Genomic DNA, 18,464 nt, shown 5'->3' with positions numbered 1-18,464 from the left:
GTAGTTTAAGTCCCTACGCACTGCTACTAAAGGTAACGTAAAATAAAGTCGCATTTTGAATCTCTTATTGGCGAAAATCTTTGAGGCCATTAATCGCGTTTCTGTTGAAAGTCTTGAGGTGACAAGGCAAATAATAACTCTCAGTGTGAAATTTCTTCAATTTTGCTTCCCGTCATTTTTTGTAGTAATACGTATACAGGAACTGAAGCTAGTTTTAAGAGACAAAAGAACAACACTACAGCTATAATAAACAGTATTAACAATAAAAACTGACCATTTACTACTACGACTCAAACCAGGCCCTTTCGAGACGGAAATGAGTATTCTAAAAGAACGCCACTTTGGCGGAGCTGCGCACAACCTTTAGGTGACGACGCATTGCAGGCTACGGATGCCAGTGCTGTGACTTAACCCTATTCGGGCTTCACGTTTTAAAGCTCGTTCGAGCCCTCTCCTGTTTTGTACACTCTGATTTCTGCGCAAAGGCTAGTTTGTCTTGTTTTTTGTTTGTATAGTCGTCTGCTGTAAGCGTAATATGGGCTGTAGTAGCCACACATTCAGACACTAGTAAGATTTATAAAGCAACTACGAGTCCGACAATCTTTCTCTTTCTGCAATAGTGTTGGTATTGGTTGCCAAATGTAACAATGGACTGAGCACACAATTTCGCGGTTACGATGAGCACACTTATCGTTTGCAAGACAACTGATTCATGCAAATTAGTTAATAACAAAGGTAGAGACACAAGTAAGCCTCGGCTTTAAAAAAAGTTTAGCGTATCCAGGAGAGCCCCGTTTTTAGACCCGCCAGAGGAGGTTTATTTCCGTGTTTTTCTGAAGACTCCTTGTTAACGCGATTATGGATAGTCTTTCACAGGGACAGCTGCAAGCCACACCGCTGTAAGATTCAGTGGTAAGTGCTAGCCTCTTCTCGTATGCTCGTTCTAGTTAGGTCAGTTCAAACCACTGTCATGCCACCCCCTTTATTATGCACTGCATATAGCTAAAACTGCTGATAAATCCTAGCTCAGCCTGGGATCACCAGGAAAAAGAGGGAAGAAAAAGAAAACGCGCTCCAAATGCACGATCTATCTGGGCGGCTCTTATAAAAAGAAAAAAAAAAAACTAGTGAAAATATGCAAGCACCACTACGGCCAGTAACAACAAGCTCAAGTATAACAAGTGCTCGGGGAGTTACCCTAGTTCTGAAAAGAAAGGGAGGAAGGAAACAGAGAGGTGGAAGGCCGAGAGGAGCTTAATCAGAGCAGTGTCTGGTTGGCTACCCGCTGGTATGTAGGGAAAGAGAAATGGAAACAAGAGAGAGAAATGATAAAGAAGAATAAAAAAACAAACAATCAATTCTCTGATGCGTCAGAAAAGTTCTTCACAGACATTGTGAGATGTCATGAAACTGCGGCTGCACGTCGCCTCGGAAGATGCTTCAGACAAAAAAATGGAAAAACATAAATACGTGAAAACTAAAATGCAACGCTATCAAATGACCACCTCGCTATTCGAGTATAAAAATATTGATCGAATCAAAGGAACGCCCTTTACTTTTCTCATTATTCAGTAGATCTTTTAAATTCGCCGCCTCCCGTCCATCACGACCGCCATCCATCAAGAGCGTCCAGCCTTTGTAGGCAAAAAAAAAAAAGGACAAACATGGCAACGTACTACCCGACCCGTTTTTTCGATGCCCCTCGCTCTTTCTTTCCCTTTATTCGCTGTATTTGTGTACGGATGCACATTATCATCTCCCGCGTTATAAGCGGCCAGGGGTGAGTTATGTTATCCTCGTTATTGTATCGGAGGGTGCGCTTTCAACCCAGCTGCCACCAGCTTCTGACAGGCGGGGATTTCCTTTCACCTGCATCTCGGGCAAGTTGCGCACTTCCCTAATTCTTTTTTTTATTCTTTTTTGTCCACGCAAGCAGTGGGTGGCGCTCGCGTGGCTATTTCGGCAGCGCGTTCTTCCCTGTTGACTTCACGGGGAGACATGAGGGCCGTCCGGAAAGTAAGCGGAATGGTGGAATGTTCGGGGCGAAGGGACGTGCTAAACCTCGCGCATCCAAAGTAGACGCCAAAAAGGGAAATAACCCAAAAAGAATGAGAGGTCGAAATAAAGCGGACCAGGGCAAAGGGGAAAAGGAGGGAGGCATAAAGGCTGCAATGGAGCTTAGAGAACAAGCTCAAGGTCCGAGCAATGTGCTCGGCAGCAAGTAGGGAAAACAAAAAGAAAGTATAGGCCTAACGTGGCGGCACCGACGGCTCCTCCCTTCTTGAGGCAAATTCTCAAGACTCGGGTGTAGTGAGATCGAGCAGAAATGGGATTCCACGAAAATCTTTTCTCCCATTTGTTCTACCGCTCATATAAAAGCAGCCTATGGGCCGGAGTATAGGTATTTGTTTTGCGCCCACTGCGCTGGTTCTCCAGCGCCTATATCCTGGTAACTGCAGTCGTAGCGTGCGCTCAGATATATGTATGAGACGCCGGCATCTTCCACCCGAAGCCTTTTTCCCTTGCCGCTCCTCGAATACAGACACCCATAAAATCTACGACGAACGAGATCTAGTGGCCCGGAACGGTGGATTGAAAACGAAGAAGTAAGTGAGACTTTTTGATAGAAAAGAATGCGAAACTGAGCCACATTACCGAATGGCTCTTTTCATTGACAGTCCCGAAATACAGATAGAGAAATAAAAATCAGCGTTTACAACAGCATCAGCGGGAGTAAGTGTCCCGACGATGAACGGAGCGTTTAGTTTCGATGCAGCCGAAACGAAAAGTGCAAACGTCTAGTTCGTGCCTGCACTCGGCTTTTAAAGTCCGTGGTTCGATTCAGGTGTTATGATTCCTAGAGATTCGTCGGTAATATGGCAATTCAGGTCCTTTCAACAGCGTTCAGTCAGAGGAAAATGCCGTACCTTATGCTTTCTGGACATGCGGACAGTTTGGGTTTTTAGCGGGTGCCACCATTCCTGCTCGCCACTATTGATAGCCTCTCGAAAGATCGCTGAGGTGCGCATTAAGTTCACGGCTTAACCACTACGGACGCAACGAATCCAGATGGAGTGCTCTAAGCCGCTTGCTGATGAAATGTACAGCGGTGTGAAGAAGAACGTGCTCACCATCCCAGGTATCTTCCTCATTTAATTGGTTGGGAAGAGAGCAGAGTTCCTGTTCCCGTTTCCAGCTTCGTTTTATGTTGGCACTGCGCCGACTAGTGGATTGCGCAACCTGACTATTCGCCGAACTAACCCGAGAGCTTTTGCAATCGGATGGGCATTATTTTGGCCTAACTCACCTGACCGTCTGCCTGTTGCAAGTATTCCCTGTGGGAAGTAAGTGTTCTCACAGTTTCGCGCTGCGCGGGCGTCGCATGATGCGAATGCAAACGCACCGAACTGCGTTTCGAAAACTTGCTCACTTCACGCTGTTTTTTAATTAAAATATTCTACCTTCCTCAAATATTTTACATCTTGCCATTCAGTATTCGGGTATTTTGTAATCCGCTAGACAACTTGTTAATGGTATTTATTGCGAGCAGCCCTGTAAGCTTTATAGCTGTAAAAAATTGGTCGTGCGTTTTTTTTGTTTTTTTATGACTGTTAAGCTACAGCAAATTATAGTTATTGGGTTGTGAAGACGAATGAGAACATTTCTTGACATGCTCAGTGAATTCATGCGAATCAACCTATGCGGTCATCTTTATATGTTCATTTGCTGTAAAAGCTAACGCCAGGATTCTTTTTTTTTACATAAAGTTTGGGACCATAGATATTTTTTTTCTAATGCCTTAAGCGTATTAGTGCACGAATTTTTCAGCCTTTCTAAGAGTCCGTTGAATGTGATTCAGTGCCTTTTCTCGTTCAAATCTCTTTTTTTCTACCGCACACACAAGGCGGAAACCAGTCGCTCATCTGGTTGTTTTTCCAACCTGTTCTTTCCTTTCGTTTTCTCTATTTAAATGGTAAGGCTGTGCGGCTTTGTTGTATAGTAGTATTTGTATAGTTATAAGCTTGCTAGTTCTTTTACTCGCGCTCTTGTGCAAGTTGACTTACTTACAATCATGTGGCTTATGCGGCTTGACATTACGTCACAGCCTGTTGAAACGACCTGTCGATGAGCTCATAGCACGTGACATCACGTATGAAGTTATTGTTTTGTTGGGTACCTTTTTTATTCTTCCACATGGAGCTTATTAAGCCATCTTTATTGTTCATTGCTTCCGCGTTAAAAACAGAATGCAAGGTACGATCTGAAAGCACCGACATTTGTACGAAATTGTGTAACAGAATTGAATAGCATGGTAACACTAACGGGCAAAATATGAGCTACACTAACGAGAACTGGCGCTATTGCCGTAATGAATGGAGTGCTTATCAAATTATTGAGCAGAAACGCAACGAAGAAAAAAAAGTAAACATGCTCCCGCAACCTTCAGGTAAAAAGAAGGAGTGGGGTCAAAACACGGTTAGCTCTTCGTCTCATTTTTGCTACCTCTTCTTCTTTTTTTCTTTCCAGGTCTGTCCATCTCAGCAAAAGCTCATATGGGTTGCGGGGTGCCGTTCAAGCGCATCCAATCATTTCCACCCCAGCGTTCTTGCAGTGTCGGTGTTTGTGCGTGATGTGATGGAGCGACTGAGCACCGGTGGTTCGTCCGGCCTTGCTAGTGGCGCACGGGAACTGCAGTGCACGTTGCAGCAACTCAACGGAGAGTCACCAAACAATGCTCGTTTGGCTGGGACGACTTCGTGACGCCACGTACGAAAGTGTGTGCGTCCGCTAAGTGGACTCGCTGGAAGCCGCGTACTATATAGCAAAGTGCATCGGCTGTGAACCATACATAACCTGTGCGTCACGCGTTTCACCGGCGACAACGTACATTCCAGGTAGCTCGGACTGTGCGAAGCGATTCTTTCGAGCCGTTTGTGGCTTCTGAGCCGAGGGCTCTTTCTAGTCGTTAGTGATGAGTCAAAGAAAGAAGTGCGGGACTGCGTTGAGCACTCAGGGCTCGGTGTTAGATACTTGTCATGAGCGTGTTAACTTCTTGTCTCGTTCGTTTCATTAATTTTACTCGCGGAGAAACGGGAAAAAAAGAGAAAGCCATTTCGATATGTCGGCTTGATTCATCAGCGTCAGGCGTTACCACCAGTATTTTAAAGAAGCCAACAAGCTACAAGTATTTTTTTTTTCTCTTGCAGAAAAACATGTGCTGAGCCGTTTGTAACAATGATACTTCCTTTTGTTGCCCTGACGCAACAAAGAGTAAAATAGGTCAGCATCAAAATGCTGTTTTTGGGCTGACACTATTCATTTTATGGCTATTCGTTCCCACTACTTTAATTGTTAATAACTTTCCTACGATATTTTATTTGGAGAATCATTTTGATGTCCCTGCTTGCGTTCTCAGCTGATTTCTGCCATAACGAATAACGTCCCTTACACGAGTGCTTTTACGAAGCACATCAAAAACTAAATCCGCCATTGCGTGTGAACGTGTTTTGATTGATCGTATGAGATAAAAAAGTGCGCTGTTATAGTTTCTTATCGGGACAGATAGGCTTCTGCTGATTATTAGAATAAGCTTTGCATGGCACAATACGTTCCACATCGTGGCATGGAATCGGAGGTTGATGATATCGACCAGCATTATCAACGTTCCTACTAAGTTTTCGTCGTGACTAGTAAAACTTAAGAACCAACTTGAGTGGAAGGTTGACGGAGGAATTAACTTTTGACTTGCGATTGAGTTCAGGAGCTGGTTTTAGTGGTAGTGAATGCTCGAGGAGATGATTTGTTCCCATTATCGGCAACGCTCCTTGCTGCAATCAGAATTTAACCCACTATTGGAAAAATTTTGTCTTGCCCAAACAAAACATTACCAAGAATCAATGGCAGAGAGGCCTAACTGACAAATAGAAGGCCCTCACCTCACATCATTTTTTCCTCCCATAATGCTGTCCAATTTCATTTGTTCTTGTAGAAGACTCAGAGCCGGCAGTGTTGAACTCACGTGTAGCACAACCGGATTTTTTATTTTGGCAAAGTCAAGTGAGATGAGGTTGTTCTTGTGTAAATAAATGTCTTGTTCTTCATCGTTTGCCTCATGTATGTACTATAAGTACGAACTCGTTCTGAAACTGTTGGAGAACACTGGTTAAAAATCATGTTTAACACTTGATGTAAAAAAAGAGTTAGTTAAGTAGATGTTGACTGTACATACATCATCACACATTTTTGTCAAAGGAATAACTGTTGAGACTTTGTAAATAAAGAATGATATGTTGACAAACACTTTTGGCTACTCGATCGTCTATTTGTGCGTGCATGCATCTTTTTATTAAATTACGTAAGTACATCTTTGTGCCTGCGTACACCTGCTCGCCAGCCCATGTCGAAGTGCATGTAAATGCGTGTTAATCTATGTGCCTATAGGTTTACCTGTGTATTTAAATTTCATTAGACGATGTTTGCTTATCGTACATATTGTTAACACCATGTCATCATTATTTTTTATCTAGGCAAGCGTCATTCAAGTAAGAATCAACCTTGTCACTGCAGACGCATCGCTGAATGGTACTTTAAGAGTTCGACGAAGAGCCTGTTCTGGGTGTGAAGCCCCTTGGGGGCCCGGCTTGTCATGTCGCCATGGTGTGTTGTGTTGACATTCCATGGTAAACCTGGTATGTGCCCCCAAATCGGGCTAAATCCTACTCGACACCAGTCTCCTAGAATCGAATGAGCCAACGATCCTTCCAATCAACGCCCCTTTTGTTGCATTTGACGCCAGTGCAAACGAGTGCTCCTCAACGAGAGCCATCGGTTCACCTTCGTCCAGAGAATGGTCCTGATGCGACGCCACGTGAGGGTTAGGGCTGCTTGCATAACATGTGCGTCCGAGCGCGTTCCTGCAGTGCTACGATAAACTTATTTCCCTCTCAAAAATCTTACGTCTGTCAGATTTCTTCCTTCGTGCTCCTTCTTTGTGGCTCTAAGGTCCCTAACCTTATGTAGCTCGAAGCAATGGCGCCACCACCTCACAGCGCTCGCGATGCAGCAGCGTCACAGTCACGCGTCCCCGTTTGACGCCTGCAATGTGCCACGATCAATTTGATATTGATTGATATGTGGAGTTTAACGTCCTAAAACCACCATATGATTATGAGATACGCCGTAGTGAAGGGCTCCGGAAATTTCGACCACCTGGGGCTCTTTAACGTACACCCGAATCTGAGCACACGGGCCTACAGCATTTCAGCCTCCATCAGAAATGCAGCCGCCGCAGCCGGGATTTGATCCCGCGACCTGCGCGTCAGCAGCTGAGTACCTTAGTCACTAGACCACCACGGCGGGGTGAAGGGTCTTATTACGGACACCTTATGGAAGGAATCCACGACTCTGCAGGAAGGCTTCGGAGTCGTGCAAACCCCACAAATCAATCAATGCAGGAAGGCTTCGGTCCACTGAGAAGATGAAAGGGAGTTTCAGAATAGCGCACTGTGAGCCCTTTCGGTGCAGTCACTGCCACGGCGCATGCGTCGTACGCGAGCCGCCTTTCGCGGCCCGCCCGCAGAAAATTTGAAATAGCGGGTGGCGTGTGCGGCCTGCGAACGCTGGTGTCGAGGCGACGTGTAGTTTGCGAACATTTGAGATTGTGGAGGCGCTAATGTGCCTAGATTGTTCCCTAGGAGGGGCAAACGTTATTGTAAAACTCATATGGTGCCTTCTATGCGCGCAATGCCTGCAGCACCTGCGAACCTTATTCTAAAATCCCCTGCCGTTCGAGATAGCAAGGTTCCTATAAGCCTTACGAAGCCTGTCGTCGGGTGCTGGTGGTGACTGAATGAAGATGACCATGTTTTTCTGAGTCTGTTAAGTGCTGCGGGGTGATGTGACGTACTTCGTTAACTGAATGTTTGCGTGGCGTACAGCTGCAAGCTCTCGCAATGGCACAGTGCAGTGGGCCAAACTGTCGCCAATATTGATAGTGTGCCGAAGGTTCGAGTGTTGTCATTCCCGAAGGACGACTGGAAAGCGAAATCAGAGCGTGCCATTCGCTGGTATGACACCCATATGCGTTCTTTCCGTGATTTAAAGGTATGTGTTTGTCTATACTACTTGAATTTCAGTTGTTTTAAAGACACCAGCTGTAGCACGTTTGGTTCCTTCTGTAAATTGGTGTCGCGTACGCTTCTGCCGTGACGATAGTTATAGCGCGAGAACAAAACGACGACACAGAGACAAGAAGGACACGAAATACACGTGTCCTTCTTGTCTCTGTGTCATCGTTTTGTTCTCGCGCTATAAGTATCGTCATGCCATACCAACTAGCCCAAGCTGCCACGCTACTTCCGTGTTAGCGGAAGCCTTAACATTAGCAACCTGATCATCGCTGGCGCTCATACTCACACGATAATGTATCATCCTGGTATAGTGTGCCAGTAACTGCATAGAATTCACGTTAACCGGCTTGAAATGCGGAGCGAAAAAGTCGTTTTACGTTCCGGTGCTCGCAACCGAAAGACATAAAAATAATGCAATAAACCCGCGTGGCAATATACTCCCACAACAGGCGTTATTCCTTGAGGGTCGGTAAATATGTCGCTATGTAATAAGTCTGATCACATTGTCTACAAAAGGGAATAAGTGTTTGTGCGTGGTGGCATGCATTTATTGTTTATACTGGGTAACATTTTCTACCACTCCTCCGGTCATTTTTTCGCGGTATTTTAATTATGAGTCAGTCTCGCCAGTACCTACGCCTAATGTATTTCTCTGAAATATGCGGTGCTGCTCTTTAGCCAAATTTGTATGCCTCTATACACCTCAAAAATTTTTCTGTTTTATAGCCCTCAATAAGGCGAATCTGAAGCACAAAGCCTGTGATAAATTGCTTTCTTAAACGCTTTTCACCTGCGTCGGCTCCACTTTAAGCCAGATTACTTGAAGATGACTACAAAGTACACCGATACAAGAACAGGCACAGCAGTACAAGTGCGCTCACTTAGCATAGAAAACTGCAGACGTTTAGCGAATAAACACGAACACTTTCTGTGAATGTTCTGGAAAGTGTGTGTGCGTGTGTGGGGGTTTCTAAATAAAAAATAAGATTTACATTATTTATATCACCACTTAATTGGGCTACCAAGCATTGCTCTTATAAATTGATCATGTTTGATAGCGCACAATTAAGCCAGCGCCATAAAGGGCTCAATGAAGCTATCGTATGTGTAAAACTCGCTACGAACGTTTTATTTTGTTACGGCAGACGATGGTGACAGTGACTTCAGTCTCCCAGGCGCGCTCTTTCGCTTAAGGCGCGTGACGTCATAGTGGCACAGAGCAGGCTTGAAAATTGGACTTGGTAAGACGGTGTGGCCTCCCCCTTTACACTTTCTTGGCAATCATGTTATGGCGGTGGTGGTTAAAACACACTATCTTGGCAATCTTGTTATGGCGGTGATGGTTAAAACATCTATTATAAACATCACGTCGGGGAGCGAGATTCTGCAGACACGCGAGAAACCAACACGTTGTATTCTATAAACAGAATCGCGTTCTTTTAGGGGTGAAGCTCATTAGTCCATAGGTCGTTTCCTTCTCCGTATGTAGTATGTAGCCACCTCCAGACTATGACTTGATCAATAGATGGAGTTGTGTGTGTATGTCCTCAGGAATAGTATAACCAGATGGCGTTAGTGGTTTTCACAGCATACCCACGGAGTGAATGATAACAACTAGGGTGAGGCCTTCGACTGTCTGCCCGTCCGTTCGTGCTTCCGTCCGTCCGTATGTCCATTCATCTGTACTTCCATTCGTCTGTCTGGGCTTTTGTCCGTCCATCTGTTGGTCCTTACGTGATTCCATTCATCCAAGCGTCTGGTTGTCCATCTGTCCGTGCATCGACTCTACTGTTCATCTGTCCGTGCAGATGAACGGACGGGCAAACGAACGGAAGCAAGAACACAGAGACGTTTTGCCCCACTCATCATCACTCACTCGTGAATGTGCTGTAATTTCTTCAGGGACGAACGTCCTTAAGGCGTGGCTTGAGCGTCCTGTCGTAATCATATGTAGCCACCTCTCGTTAGTTCTTGAACCAACCGTAGAGAGTGGTGCATGTACCTATATAACGAAACGTATATAAGCTGAAAAATGCAGATGGTACGATACTAGAGGTGGTTACTTGTAGTAGCATAAATAATAAATATCACAGCATATGAACGGAGTGACAGAGCGTCACCAATTTGCACGTCCCGGACGGCTCCGGACGGCCCCAGACGCCGGCGCCGCATTCGTTTTTTCTCGGGGACCAACTGGAAGCTCCGCCCACTGTTCCGGGATCACTCGGATGCATGTTCGTTTTTCGCGTGCCTGGCGGCCTGAGGGCGGCCCGGGACCGCCCGAACAATTTCTTTCGGGTTTCTGGCAGATGACAGCGCGGTGCGCATGCTGTGCGGCCTTCTTAGGTTAGACACGGGAAATTTTCGATGCGCTCTTGCTCTCTCTTTGCTTTTCTGTCCGCTTCTCGCATGTTTCTGGATTTCGCATTGTTAGTGCACCCAGTTCTTGTCATCGGTGTTCTGAGCCACGTCGAGCATGTGCGTATTCCCGAAGTTCGGGCACACACGCGTTATACTCGCTAGGAGAAACAGCGGTGGAACGACCGCGCCGGTCTACCATGCGCACGCGCTCGAGTAGTTCACTTACAGTAAGTTGCATCACAACAGATATAGGTATAATTCACTACCTAACTGCTGTTTAGGTTGCAAATGAGTCAGCGTTGTGGCCCGTGTTTCAGCTATGGAGGGAGCAGACGGCATAGCCAGGCATAGCAGACGCCACAGCGGATGCAGTCAGCGCGAAGATGGCCCGAGGCCGCTCGGGCTGGCTCGGGACTTTTCGATCACGTGCATGTGACGTAGTCACCTGTGAGTCGAGGCGCCCGCGGGCCGTCCGCGAGTGATCTGGGACTTGGTAAATCGATGAAGCTCATTGATGATGAGTGCGCCAAAGCATCCGTCAGTCGACCCGCTCTTCTGTCCGTTCGTCCATCCATGCGTCCACAAACTCGTACATTCGTCCATGCGTCCATCGGTCCATCCGTCCTCCCGGGCGTCCATCAGCGCGCCCGTCCATCCCTGTGTTCATCCATGCATCTGTCCGTCCATGCTTCCATCCACGCGTCCATCTATCCATCCGTTAGTCCGTCCATTAGTGCATACGTCCATGTCCGTCCATCTATGCGTTTGTCCATCCATGCATCCGTCCGACCTCTCGTTCATTCATCCGTCCATCCGTTCATCTGTGCTTGCGTACGTACATCCGCCCGTGCGTCCGTATATCCGTCTGTCCATGCATCCGTCCATGCGTCTGTTTTTCCATAAGTTCATCCGACCATCCGCCCACTCCACCCAACTTGTCGTCATTCACCTCGCGAATATGCAGTAATTTTTTTGTCTTGCGCTTTGGTTAATGTCTGTGCAGTTCGACGCCAGGCACGACCGATGCTACCGGCGTTCATTGGTGTGCCCTATCGGCCACCTGGCACCTTCTTAATCTATTCAGAACGTCCTGGCAAGAGCTAGCACGTTAAAGCCTGCGTAAGTGGCTCTGTAAGAGCCGCAAAGCGCAAACGTGGTGTGCACCCCCCCCCCCCTCTCACGCTGGTTCGCATCGCCACATGGTTCCATTTAGCGGGAGATGGGATAATTTTTTCTACGCATAATGTATCTTTTGTTTCTTTCAAACCTTCCATATATGTAATCCCCTGCCATATTATACCCCTGCTATTTTGACAGACAGACCTTTATGAGTCATATTTTTGTGAAATTAAAATATAGCATATCTCACGTACAGCGGGAATTGATGATAAGCGAAGCAGGAATGAGAAAGGTTATGTCGCTTTAAAATCAACACAATGTTACGAAGTGGAGGTAAATGGTGCCATACTGACTTCCGTGTCTTGATTATCATGTTTGGACGTGTCGTTTACCTTCGTCATCTATTCCTGTCACGTGATACCAAGTTTACTATATGGGGAGCTAGCGAAACACCCGCGAACACGCTATGAGCGTGGTATGTTGTCATGTTCTTACATGACACGCGCGTCAGGATTATCATGTTTGCACCAGTCATATTGTCACGGGGGTGAAAGAATGAATGAAATAAATATATTTACAAAATATACAGGGAGAGTCAGAGGCATCTGCAGCCAAGATAGAAGAACAGCAGCAACAACAACACGAGCACGGTCGCTTGCATCGTCTTCGTCGTCTACCTGATGCTCTCTCGTTGCCAATGTCGTGTAACACATAACCCCCCGCTGCTGGTAGCGCCGTCTCGGTGCCTAAAGGAGAGTAGGATCATATGCGGATATGTACGGTTTGAGGCGGGTCACGTGGACGACGTCACTAGCGGGTGCGGACGACGATGACTGACTGTCCAACGAAGCAATCTCGTAATTGACATCGGTAAGCCGGCGTAAAACCGTGTAACGCCCCAAGTAGCGAGACAGGAGCTTCGAAGAGAGGCCAACGTGGCGGCATGGTGTCCAGAGGAGGACCAATGAACCTGGAAAGAGGAAACTACTCTGTGATGGCTATCGTAGCGGGACTTCTGAGAGCGCTGCGAGCCAAGAAGACGTTCTCGTGCGATTTGGCGGGCCACTTGAGCCCGAGCAGTGGCATCCCGGGCATACTCTGTAACCGTTTGCATAGTTGATGGGGGAAGAGTCTCGAAGGGTAACGCTGGATGGCGGCCGAACAATAAATAGAAGAGGGAGAAGCCAGCGGTGTCGTGGCGTGACGAATTGTACGCGAATGTCACATAAGGCAAAGTACTATCCCAATCAAGATGATCTTTGGAAACGTACATGGAGAGCATTGTTGTCAATTCTCGATTTAGGCTCTCGGTAAGACTGTTTGTGGTTGATATGCCGTAGTGAGCTTGTGACGCTTCGAACACGAGCGAAGGATGTCACTTACTACTTTTGAAAAAAATGAGCGACCACGATCAGTCAGCAGCTGTCGAGGAGCGCCATGGTGAAGAATTACGTCATGAAGCAAGAAGTCGGCGACGTCAGTGGCACAGCTTGTCGGTAGCGCTCGTGTGATAGCGTATCTTGTGGCGTAATCAGTGGCTACGGCTATCCACTTGTTTCCAGTGAGAGAAGTAGGAAATGGTAGGAAATGTTACACGAAATCGGCAACGAAAGAGCATCAGAGACGACGAAGACGATAAAAGCGACCGTGCTCGTGTTGTTGTAGCTGCTGTTCTTCCATCTTTGCTGCAGCTGCCTCTGACTCTCCCTGTATATTTTGTAAATATATTTATTTAATTCATTCTCTCACCCCCGTGACATTTGGTGGAGGTGCTGGGTAACTTGTCGCTCAGCATTAGAAACGCGATAAGGACGTCGTCAGATGGGGCTGGCGTTCTCAGTGTTAATCCTTTGAGTTACAAAGGATGTCTGACACAAAGGGCAGTCATCAAAATCAAAGATGACGCGGTAGGATTTCAGCAGGTGCCGGATGTCAGCTGTCTGTGCTCGAAGAAGGTCCGGAGCGATCATCTTGTCGATGGTGGCATCCGCTGCGCTCTTCGAGGATGAGAACGGAACAGAGGACGAAAAAGAATCGGCAACGAACGCCGAAATGGCAGCATCTATAGAAGAAACTTTTACCAAAGTCATACCATCTGGGATAACTTGAGCGCACCAGCTGAAGTTTAGGATCGGAAGAGATGCTGTATTTCCCGTGACTGTCAAAAGTGTGTAAGGCACGGCAACATTTTTGGCCAGCAGAACGTCAGCAATAGTTGTCAACATGTAGTCACCATCGGGAACAAGAGGGACAGATCTCAGGTTCACGTAAGTAACGGCTTGTGGTGCTAGACAAACGTGATCTGCAGAACACAGACTGGGTTGAGCACGGTCGCTTTCATCGTCTTCGTCGTCTATGATGCTCTTTCGTTGCCGATGTCGTGTAACAATATATTTCGTCATCCATTGACGCCACGTAATACCGAATTCGGTGTATGTGGAGCAAGCGAAACGGCCGCGAGCGCATCATGAAGGGCCCAATATATTCCGATGTAGCTTTGACGCGCGCGCACGCTGGACACAGTGACGCTACGATAGCAAAACGCGAGCACTCTATAGTCTCACGCCTGGTGCGATAGGCGTCCGTCGGCGCGGCCCGACGGCAACCGGCGCAAAATGCAACATGCTGCATTTCGTGCCAATGCGTTACCCAGGCAACACTGCATCTCCCTCCTCTCGTGACGGATGGGCGCCGGACGCACTGAAACGCGCATGCGTCAAAGCAGCGCGGCGCGCGCCTACGAGTATATGGAAGGACTGGCGCCTGGCGTCGCAACGCCGGCGTGTCGCAACGGAATGAACGCCGGCGAGCACGCGCACCGCGTCACGTCGAAATGTGTTGGCACCTTGACTGTGGTATGTAGTCATGTTCTCACAAGACACGCATCTCATGATTATCATGTGTGCACTAGTCACATACCTTCGTCATCACTTGCCGTCACGTAATACTATCAATCAGGTAATAGAGAAATGCACAAAATATAGCCAACCACTCTACATAGCCTTCATAGATTACGAGAAGGCGTTTGATTCAGTAGAAATATCAGCAGTCATGAAGACACTAAGGAATCAAGGTGTCGACGAAGCATATGTAAACATCCTGGAAGAAATCTACAGGAGATCACCTGCTATTATAGTGCTTCATAAAGAAAGCAATAGAATACCAATCAAGAAGGGTGTAAGGCAGGGGGACACAATCTCCTCAATGCTATTTACCGCGTGCTTACAGGAGGTTTTCAGAGGCCAAGAATGGAAACAGTTAAGCATAAGAGTTAATGGAGAGTACCTTAGTAACCTGCGCTTCACCGATGACTTTGCATTGCTGAGTAACTCTGGGGAAGAATTACAACTCATGATCACAGAGTTAGACGAGGAGATCAGAAAAGTAGGTCTTAAAATAATTTGAAGAAAACGAAAGTAATGTACATCAACCTCAGAAGAGAACAGCGCTTCGAGATAAATATTAGTGCAATTGAAGTTGTAAAAGACCATGTCTACTTAGGACAGATATCAAACTCGGAGCCGAACCACGAGACTGAAGTAACTAGAAGAATAAGAATGGGTTGGAGCACGTTTGGCAAGCACTCTCAAATCATGACTGGTAGATTGCCACTATCCCTGGAGAGGAAGGTATATAACAGCTGCATCTTGCCGGTACTAAGCTACAGAGCAAAATCCTAAAGACTTACAAAGAGAGTTCAGCTTAAATTGCGGACGACGCAGCGAGCAATGAAAAAGAAAATGGTAGGCGTAACTTTAAGAGACAAGAATAGAGCAGCGTCGATTAGGGGACAAACGGGGGTTAAGGATATCATAGTTGAAATAAAGAAGAGGAAATGGACATGGGCCGGGCATGTAGCGCGTAGACAGGATAACCGCTGGTCTATAAGAGTAACTAACTGGATTCCTAGAGAAGGCAAGCGGGTTAGGAGAAGACAGAAGGTTAGGTAGGCACATTAGATTAAGAACTTTGCGGGTATAAATTGGCAGCAGCAAGCACAGAACCAGGTACTCTAAATCGTTAACAACTTTTTCCAAACAGAACCTAGTTGACTGGCGAAACATGGGAGAGGCCTTTGCCCTGCTGTAGACGTAGTCAGGCTGATGATTGTGATGATCATATACACCAAATTTGGCAAGTGTGAAGCTTGCGAAACGGCCGCGAGCGCATCATCATGGTGGCATGTAGTCATGTTACATGATACGCATGTCATGATTTTCATGTTAGGGTCTGTCACTTGTGTTCGCCATGCCATCATGATACACCCTACCAGTTTTGCAACATGCCATGTGAAAGAAACCACCATAAGGGCTGGCGGAACATGAAATGTAAATTAAGACAGTCATGATAAACATGTCATGATTTTCATGTAATGAGTAGCCAAATATGTCATTCATACAGTCATGTTATGTCATACCAAGTTTGGTATGAATTACATTGTCGAAACGACCAAGAGAGCTAAAAGTCATAGATAGATAGACAGATAGATAGACAGATAGATAGATAGATAGATAGATAGATAGATAGATAGATAGATAGATAGTGTTACGAAGCGCGCCTCCGACGACGTTACGAAGGGCGCCTCGAAATCTCACTGCTGCAACCACTGTTTCGAAAAACAGCGACGCCAACACGGTCCCGAAGGCGCCACTGCTTCGAACTCCGCAGGGAAGGTCACCAGCCGTTTGGTAGCGTAGGTTTCTCAGCTCACGACTGCTTCTGCGCAGAGCTGAGAGACGAGCAGATGAGACGACGGTGAGTTAAACAAGGTTTATGTACAGCATATATACAGAGGCGTTACAAATTCGGCACTGGGGCCGACAGAGAAGCGAAGAGCCGAGCTCTTCTCTCTAACACATAGCTCTACTCTCAAATGGGTCTGCTCTCACATAGGACTGCTGCTCGCGACGCGCCGCAGGGCTTCTTTTATATTCACCGGGTGGATTCTTTGAATAACAAAATGTCCAACCAGAAGCGCCGCTGCACATGAGGTCAGACTCCTCCAATGGGGTCGCCGCTGGGCCGCGTCATTCTTTCTCATCGAATCTGGAGAGGCTGCGCTGCAGGTGGCTGCACCCAAGGACGAGTAACGTCGCCAGGCATTGCGTCAGACCCCCCAGACAGGAAGGCGCCGGTTGTTTACTTGACGGGCTCACTGGCTGAGATGACTCACTGCACGTGCGCGCCAGAAAGGCGCCGTCGCGTGTTGACGCCGTTGAGTTGTTCGCGTCAGGCGGGCTCACGGGCTGGCCTTGACACAGATTTCCTTTTTTCCGAGGCATGGACGTTCGCTGCGGACTGGCAGGCATAACAATAGATAGATAGATAGATAGATAGATAGATAGATATATAGATAGATAGATAGATAGATAGATAGATAGATAGATAGATACGCTCAAAGATGCCAATGTACGCTAAAAATGCCTCGCATTAAAAAAACATCGCTTGATAAAGTATATGTACTTTGGAAGTACAAAAAACATCGCATGAATCCAAATAATTCTAATGGAGGCGAAAATGCTGTACGCCTGTGTGCTCACATTTGGGCGCCCGTTCAGGAACCCCAGGTGGTCGAAATGTCCGAAGCCCTCCACTGCGGCGTCTGTGATAATCATATGGTGATTGTGGAACGTTAAACCTATCAATTACCATCAAATATTATTTTGACAACACACGTCAAAAAACGATAGTCCACAGATAAATATGGTATGATGCAGAGCGTTCTTACTTAAGTGCCCGGAGCGTTTTTAAAATTTACTCACTACCAAGGTTCATGAAGTATAATATTTAGGCGCGCCCTTAACAAATGAGCCTTACAATCTCACTATGCATTATACGCGGGCATCGCGCAAAGGTTGAAGCATGGAGAGTTGGTAACATTTCATTTCTTTTGTTTCCACAGCGCCACATATGTTTATAAGTAGACGGGTTGCGAGAACGAATACTGCATATAATTAATCAGTAATATATGAAGCCATCGACTGATGGAAAAAAGTAACTCGCGGAGAGAGCACCTAGTATCATCCAAAAAAGCCACCATGTTTTAGGAACGCGCTCATTATTACCTCCACGCCCGTCCAATTATTCAAACGTATTGTTCAACCGTGAGACGCGAAGATGCACCAAAGACACACGTCACAGAGCTTATTTATCATTTTTATGTCTCTGATTTTCGCGAGTCGGCTGAGTCCTAAGAACTACATTTAGCCTCTGGTTCTGACACTGCCCGACAGGTCTTTTGAATTGGCTTTCCGGGGAAACGCTGCTCACTTAAAGATGTTTCCATTCGCTTAACGTAATAAAAACGAAATCGGCGGTTAATGCATACATGCTCGCGATACTCTCCGCCTGCGAAAATGAACGAACCTTCCCACGCAAACAGTTTCCTGGAAAAGTACAGTGAGCAGGCAAAAACAAAAAAAGGGACCCCGAAAAACCAACATCTGATTGGGCGTACTCTGTTTCGAATTCAGGAAAGTGAAGCCTCCGTAGGTCTTTCAAAAGAAAAGGGACGAAAAAGTCGAACGACTGCCTCCGTGGCCCTCAAAGGAGCGCGTGCTCAGAGCGCAAGAAAAACGACGTTTCCATGGAGACGAATAGGTCCAAAGCTTTATTTACTTTGGGCTTTTGGGACGTCCAAAAAGCAGACCCACCGGCGACGAGAAAGCTCGCTTCTCTTTCGAAGCTCATTTGGGCTGCTTGTAAATTATTCACCAGGGTTTTCTCTTCGGATCGCCAAGGCCCCAAGTTTTATTATCGGCGCAGCGGGCCTCGCCGCCGCATGCGGTGACTCTGGCTTCATTGCGACAGCATGTGGATGGCCCGTGGGGAATGATTTTTACCGCAGATGCTATT

At 46.7% G+C, this 18,464-nt stretch overlaps 1 protein-coding gene across 1 annotated transcript in view; it reads left to right on the top strand.

Annotated features, from left to right (window-relative positions):
• The window catches only part of LOC142767253 (zwei Ig domain protein zig-8-like), a 34,045-nt gene extending 27,745 nt beyond the window's left edge, over positions 1-6,300 (top strand). The window contains exon 4 of the mRNA XM_075868548.1: positions 4,528-6,300. The gene's annotated coding sequence lies outside the window, so the exon portion shown is untranslated. The remainder of the gene's footprint in view (positions 1-4,527) is intronic.
• The last annotated feature ends 12,164 nt before the right edge of the window (positions 6,301-18,464 follow it).

Source organism: Rhipicephalus microplus, chromosome 1 (assembly GCF_043290135.1).
Source record: "Rhipicephalus microplus isolate Deutch F79 chromosome 1, USDA_Rmic, whole genome shotgun sequence".
NCBI classification, from domain to species: domain Eukaryota; kingdom Metazoa; phylum Arthropoda; class Arachnida; order Ixodida; family Ixodidae; genus Rhipicephalus; species Rhipicephalus microplus.
The sequence above is the reverse complement of the archived record's forward strand: the minus strand, read 5'-3'. Positions and strand labels throughout refer to the sequence as shown.